This window comes from Panicum virgatum, chromosome 3K, assembly GCF_016808335.1.
Source record: "Panicum virgatum strain AP13 chromosome 3K, P.virgatum_v5, whole genome shotgun sequence".
NCBI classification, from domain to species: Eukaryota; Viridiplantae; Streptophyta; class Magnoliopsida; order Poales; family Poaceae; genus Panicum; species Panicum virgatum.
The window spans coordinates 54,616,650-54,624,263 of NC_053138.1; the positions used below are offsets into that span (position 1 = coordinate 54,616,650).

Sequence of the window (7,614 nt, forward strand, 5' to 3'; positions counted from 1 at the left end):
TAGTGGAGTTCCTGTGCCGATGTGCTTCTGCGGCGATCCTTGCAAGGTAGGCCAGTCTGATGAAGAGGACACGTATAAGCAGAGGTACTGGATGTGCGCAAATTATGCCTTCGACCCACCACCTCGTATGATCTGCATTGGGCTGCTGGTGAGAATGTAAAATGTATGATTCACGTGCAACCATTGAATATTTTGCAGACCCCTCCACCGCTCTGTGATTTTGAGTAGGGGATCGACACTGAGATCAAGGAGGAGGATAAAAGGTACATGGAGTTGTGTAAGAAGTGGGAAGCGGAGCGCCTGGAGAGGTTGGAGAAGAGATGCCAGGAGGAGGCAGCAGAAAAGGAAAGGCAAGAAGAAATGGAAAGGAGGCATGCTGCTGAGCGAAGGGAGGAGAGGGAGCGGAAGCTTGAGCATGCTCGCCGTGCTAAAGCAGCATTGGAGGACAATCCAGATGCATTGAGGAAGGGAAAGTGGCCTCGTTGCACGCAGTAGTTCTATGGTTTAATTGTGCGCACTATTCACATATTATCCTATAGTAGACTATTCTGTGTATTCTTATGTAATGGACTTTTAATTATATCATCGTTTGTTGCATGTTTGAATCGTCGTTTGTTGCATGTTCGAATTGATCCAGACGTTAGAATCAAGCCGGACTTTTAATTATGTCGTTATTTTAAAATGTTGTTATTTTGTTTTCCACTGATACAAGCAGAAATTAAAAGGAAATTAATAAAGAACAATAATGGAAATAAAAGCAATAGTAGCACGCAAATAAATTAAATGCAACATCGCATAAATTATTATTAAGTTCATGCGTTACAATCCATCAATCACATAGCAAAAATGGTCTACCCTCCCCTACGACGACGTGTCTTCCTTGCCCGGTCCTGTACGCGAACGTGACCCGCGAAGTAGGTGAAACGATCCGGAGAACCTACGTCTCGAGTTGGACGTGGCTCTGGCAGTGGGGTTTGTGTAGGCGCGTTCTGTGAGGGGTAGAGTGGAGTGCCTCCCATCTGTGACGAACCAAGAATGTCGAAATCAGTATTGCCATCGGTTCCACATAGTTCTTCCATGGAGAAACAGAGTGGGTCGTCGGTGTTGAGACCCTCGAAGATGGGTGTCGCCACATGCGAAGATCCGGGCATCCCTGTAACAACGTATTAGTGCACGTGAGCATCTGAAAATACGTTTCCTTAATTTAGTGTTCGGATAGCTTACCTGTGGCGTGAACTGATCCAGCTCCTATATGCGTTTCAGCTCCCGCATGTGCGGTCCTGTAACAAAAATTTCGGTCACGTCAGTTACATAATATAACTTGTACAAGTGTTGAGCACGCTGTGGTTACCTGTGGAGAACGGGCTCGCGTAGGTCTGAGTGGGAGCATGAGAAGGTCCCGCTCCCATATATGACGGAGGTCCCATAGGCACCCGCGATCCTGTAACAATAATTTAATATTTCTGAATTTATTTGAACATGTACGGTAGAGTAAGAACGACCAAGTTTACCTGTGGTGTACGACTGTGACTGTGCTTGTGGGGCCTGCGACGAACCCTGCGAGGATACAGCTTGAGGATACCGGCCGAACGTGTTGAGGAGGTACAAAGCTTGATCCCTGGACCTTGATAGATGCTCCCTCTGCTCGATCTGACTCAGTGGTGAGCCAAGGCAAACCCTAGTATAAGTCAAGTCTAGGTCATTAAAATGATGAAGGGCAACTTCTGCCAGCAAGCACATAAATAAGACGCGATGTAAGACGGTATTAAAATTTGACGGACAGCAGGAAATGAAGATTTTTTACTCACCGCTCCCGCGAGGGCCTCATCCCGATGATGGGCATATACATTCCCCGTACTCGGTATGTGAATCTGAGGGTGCGTCTCAGCAAACGTGATCCTACAGCGAGTCCGAGGCTGGTACCAGGCGAGGTAAGCATCGAACCAGGAGTTCACATGGGGACCTGTCGGCTGCACGACCTCCTCGTCTGCATTGACCCACCGTTCAACCCATGGCTGTAATTTCTCGACCCAAGTCCTCGTGCACGACTGTCCTAGCCTGGTCAAACTATAGAAGCAAAAACAAGTGTTAGGTTATGATGATTGCAGACCTGCAAGTAAAACAAAAGTGTGCGTCCATACCCGTGGTCCTGTCGTGGAACCCGGTGTAGAGGTGCCGGTAAAGGAAAAGACTGCCTGAACCCAAACTGTCTCATCACTCGGTCTGGACAGTATGGCTCAACGAAGATGTCGTAAACCAACGGTGCCGTTGTGAGCCATAAGCCAAGGTTCGCTCTGCACCAAGATGACAGTCCAAGTGGAGCACGCGTGGCTACCGCTGACGCCTTATATGGCTCCCAGATAACATCATCGTGGTGTAGCTGATCAAGCTCCCGAATAAAGTTAAGATACAATCGTCTAGTCTGAATATTTGCCCAGCTCCTCTAAAAAAAAGAAAGAAATACAAATTTAGATTTGTTAAAAATAAGCATGATTCGAATTTAACTTTAAAGAAATACCATCTTACCGTGCGGCCGCTCAACCATAGGGAAACCATCGTCGGATTCTCGTCGTCGTTTCCGTTTGCATAGTACCCCTCCTCGTAGGGTGATAGGTCGACCATCAGACGACCTACGACGAACCTCTCGTACGCCCACAACTGCAGAAGAAGTGGACACCCCGTGAGGACCCCGTTCTCCTCAGTCTTCGTGCATCCTTCACAGAGCCCATGATACGTTGCTGCAAGAATGGCCGAGCCCCAGCTCCACACTGGGACGTCATGACCAGGCTTGGTAGCGGCAATCTCCTAGGCGTACGGTATGAGGATCTTGTCGACGGAGTTTCCATGCCCATTGTTGAACATGACGTAGCCGAATAACCACAATAGGTACTCCACAAGCGATCTAGACACGCTATCGTCGTCAGCATCCTCGTCGAGCATATGCGACTACAAGAAATACGGACATGGTTAGTATTCATGCAAAATTAAAACCTGTAGTAATGTTCAAATGCAATTGACATGGACACGAATAAACAATCCTGAAACTGCAGAAGCCACCTCTTCGACGGCCCCCGCGCGGACGTAGGGTGTGGGAAGATTGGCCCAAAATCTGCGACCCGATCCACTCCCGCGAACCTTGCCACTAGCTCAGCCATTCACGTGGGCCGAACCACGCGGGGTCCTACAGCTTCCCCCATCAGAGGAAGGCCGAGCAAGAAGGACACGTCCTGTAGGGTTGGTGCCATCTCCCCGCATGGAAGGTGGAATGTGTGCGTCTCGGGCCTCCATCAGTCAACCAGCGCAGTCAACAGGGACTTGTCAACCGCTAACCTCGAACTCTCCGTGCCATCGACAGGCCGTGCCAAGGTGATAAGACCCGCGCCTCTCTGCATGTAACAGTTTCAGAAAGCACATTAAGTTCACGCTTATTAATGAAGAGTTAGCCCTACGCTAAAGAAACTCAGTTTACCTCTCAGTCCATCGATGGTCGATGCACAGAAGCTCCACCGACGGACGAGGCCGCAACACGGACAAGTGTCTGTGCTCAACCGCTATTTGGAAAGAGCGGTGATCGGAGTCAATACCGGGGTCGAGCAACTCAGGTGTTGGTGCGAAACCTTGCGCCATCCCTGCAATTAAAAACAAAACAACATATAAGTGACACCATAAATCATTACATGCATTAGCAAATACAATACGTTAAAAATTTAAAAATGTAACAATATCAAATTAAACACAATACGAATGCAAATATATCCGATATTTTTTGATATTTTAAAATATTTTCTAAATATTGTTTAAATATTTTCTAATTTTTCCTAATATGTCAAAATGTTTTCTAAATATTTTCTAATATTTTCTAATATTTCTTAATACTTTGTAGTATTAATTTGTATTTGTAAAATTTTCTAATATTAATATACGGATGACTTGTCTTAATATTTAATATTTTCTACTCTATTCATTACAGTATTATTAGAAAAATACTAAAATACTACTATACTAATGATCCAATCTATTAAAATACTAAACTACTCTATTAATTGAAACTACTTAATTAAATCCTATAATAGCACTAAAATAATAGTCTACTCTATTAATTAAAGTAATAGTAATCTACTCTATTATTTTAATCTACTCTACTTAATAAAATGATAGTTCTTACATAATAATGTACTATATTAATTTAAGTAATATTTCTACAATACTAAAATACTACTATGTTAATAATGTACTCTATAAAAATAGTAATCTACAATACTAATTAAAGTAATAGTAATCTACTCTATTAGGTTAATCTACTTTGTTAGATAAAGTAATTGCATCCGTAACTCTATTAATTAAAATAATAATAGTCTACTCTAGTAATTAATAATATACGAATGTGGAAAAAAATTACCTGAATGTGTAGCGGGAAAATTCCGGCAGAGCTTCGCTGCTTTCTCCGCTCTCCCCCTCACCCCTCCCTTTCTGAGGGAAATGAGAGGGGAGGGGGTTTTATAGGCGAAAGGGGACCTGGCGCCCCCGCCCAGGGCGCCAGGATCTAAATGTAATTTTTTTTACATTTGGGTCCTGGCGCCCTGGGTGGGGGCGCCAGGGGGCTATTTCTGTAAAAAAAATTTAGGTACTACTTCTGTAAAAAATGATTAAAATAATATTAAAAAAAGCCGTGGAGGGAGGAGCATGTTGTGCCGACCGCCGTTTGCCGGCGGCCCATGCCCAGCTTACGGTGGGGGCGGCCCAAAGAATGGCACAAGCTGCCCATGGGCGTCGAGCTAATCCCCACCGAACATGGATTTTTCGCATACGATTGTGACCACATGATCTGTCCGGATCATTCATCTTGAAATCAACGGTGAGATGAATCATAGGTAGGTGGGGAATTCAACAGTTGGATGGATATCATGTGAGATGAATGAATAGTTGAGATAAGTCATTTAGCCACAAGTACATGCGGAGATGCTTTTCCTGATCCCCACGGGGCCAGAGGGCCATGGTATTGAGGCGGACCACAGCCCCCCCCCCCCCCCCCCCCCCCGCTTGGTGGGTGAATGCCAACATGTGACGGCACGTGCCATTGGCGGAGCTGGTAGAATTTCACGCCTAGGACCACTTGTGTAAGCGCCTAAAACACTCAAACTAATTCAATTCACGTACCGATAGTTATTATAATAGCGATAGTTCTAAAAGTACTTAAATTGCATGATTTAGATTATATCCCCAATTCCAATTTCAATTGTACAACTAGCTCAATAAAAACCTACAAAATCATAAACAAATATCAAACTAGTGTTGAGCCTATCAATTTATCATATCTTCATTAACAATAGAAGTGAACCTGAGCCTATCCAAAAGCAATATGCAAAATACAATTACTTAACGGAAAATGATAATTGGATGCAACAAACCACTTGCACAATGATAACTAGTGCAAAATACAATTAATTGACCTTAAAAAAAAATACAATTAATTAGTTTGTTAAATTTTACAGCATAGATAAAGGGGATCGCAATGAGGAGGACTGGGGAATGAATGAATATGGTTTCTTAAACAGTGCTAGCTCCCCATGGCCGGAGAGCGTTTCACGGGCCACGTGGCCATCAGAGCTTGCTCGGCGTACCAGAGTTCCTTGAGCGGAGGAGGTGCAGCACGGCCCTCCAAACGCAAGCGAAAGAGATGCGCAGAAAGTCAACAGGTCTCCGCACGCCGAAAAAGCTCGCTGGATTCGCTCGTTGGCGTGGGCGTTGGATTCGCTCGCTGGCATGCCCCGTTCCGCTCCTATGTGCCCATCCCTTTCGCACGCTGCTTGCTTTCCCACCGCGCGGCTCCTGCTGGCTGAGCAAATCGTGAGCTTCGGTTCCCTATTGTATTGTACTTCCTTTTCCCTGCATCAAATCTGCTATCCCTTGGTATGATTCATGATTTTTTTGATGTGGTTGTGGAGGTGCAAAGCATTCATGGCGTTGGTGACATGAGATTTGGAACTGGCCACACTGAGGAAGGAAGGTGAGGCGCCTGCTACTCTTTTTGGGTTTAAAGCATCTTCCTTTTTTAATCTTGTGCGGTTGAGCTAACCCTGCGTCTCCTCTTGCTTGTGCTTGCAGTCAGCTCAGGAGAATATCAAGGTGAGTTTGTGCCTTAATCTTTAATTTTTTTTTGCATCCAAGTACTTTGATCCGTAGCTTATTGATGCCTTGTTTGGTGATCTGATATAAGTAGGTTTTTAATTATACTCTTTAATAACTGACACGCCTGGCTACCTCTTAGTTTCAGGTTATTAAGCCATTTTAAGTACTGCCTAAGACATAGTCGTTTGGTTTAGAGGCTTAGCTAGAGCAATATGGTTAGGGTACCTTACTAATGTTAGTGTTTCCTTCAGTCTGGCTTCAGAGATTAGTGCATATTTCACAAGTCAGTGCTTAGATAGTGACACTAACCTACGTTGAGATGTTCAGATCAGGGAACTTGTCTGCCTTAACTTTCTTTGGTAGAAAGAAATATTTGGTTCTTTCTTATAAACAATAAATCTGCTTATTTAGATTTTAGTCTTCTGTTACTCATGAACAGAAATATTATCTTCTTCCTGGGATCATATTTGTAGATAATTGGATTGCTATGTCATGTTTCTTATATAGTTTGCCTAGCTACGTAAGGGCCTTCCTCTCAAGCTAAATGTCAAGATAGAATTCTAATAATTCTTTTTACATATGCTCTTTGCTAATTTTTGTGTCCCTCTTTCAAATTGTGAGTACAAGTGACTGCGTAGCCATAGGTGCCATAGAGATGCTTCCCATCATTGCTTTTTTTCAAAATAATATCCACATCCAAATATTGCTGCCACTTCAAAAATATTACCTTTATTCTAAACACCTTACGCTGCTATTAACAACTTCTAGAACAAAAACTAACAGTTGTTCCTATATTTACAGTTAGAATGTCGATGCTTACGAGGAAGAAGGGGAGAATCTCATTTTGTGTTTGCACAGTTTTGCAACCATGCCTCGTGCCTCGACATGCATCTAATGTTCTGCTGCTTGATGCTATTTATTTAGCCATTTTATAACCTGGTGCTCTTAGCATCATTGAACTCTGTTGTGGATATCGCATGACTGCAAACTGTGTTATCTCCACCTTCCTTTACTATCTTAGTACTCCAGTTTTATTTGGATCAGTATTCTACTAATGCTGATTGTGTAATGTAATTTATGGCTTGATAGAACCTAGCTACAGGCTGCAAATGCCATTCAGTCAACAGTATCAGTGCTATTAAGATATTTGCATGGGATATTTCATGTTATTATGGTTCAGTTTGTGGCACTCAACATATTGCTTCTTACTATTGCTGTGTGTTTTTAGCTTTTTGATGGAGCTTTTCACAGACTTCTGTTTGTTTTGTGTTTTTTGCTGTGTAAGAGCACTGAGAACAGAGGTACCATTAGTTTGAATGGCATCTGTTCTCTCGTAACTCTGCAATAGTCATCTATTTAATACGTATTTGTTAGAATGGTTGAGCAAGAGTTTATCGGTTCTTGAGGTTCAGTAGAAATGTTTAACTAAAAGGAAAGGTATAAGTTACACTTCCTAGAGTAACCTATCTTTCAGTCTAAGAGACT

General features: G+C 43.2%; 1 long non-coding RNA gene across 1 annotated transcript; it reads left to right on the forward strand.

The window, feature by feature from the left end:
• The first annotated feature begins 5,812 nt into the window (after positions 1–5,812).
• LOC120699689 lies at positions 5,813–7,308 on the forward strand. Its single transcript, XR_005685539.1, has 3 exons — positions 5,813–6,007; positions 6,106–6,126; positions 6,931–7,308. It is a non-coding gene; the product is annotated as an uncharacterized LOC120699689 (long non-coding RNA).
• Positions 7,309–7,614: the final 306 nt, after the last annotated feature.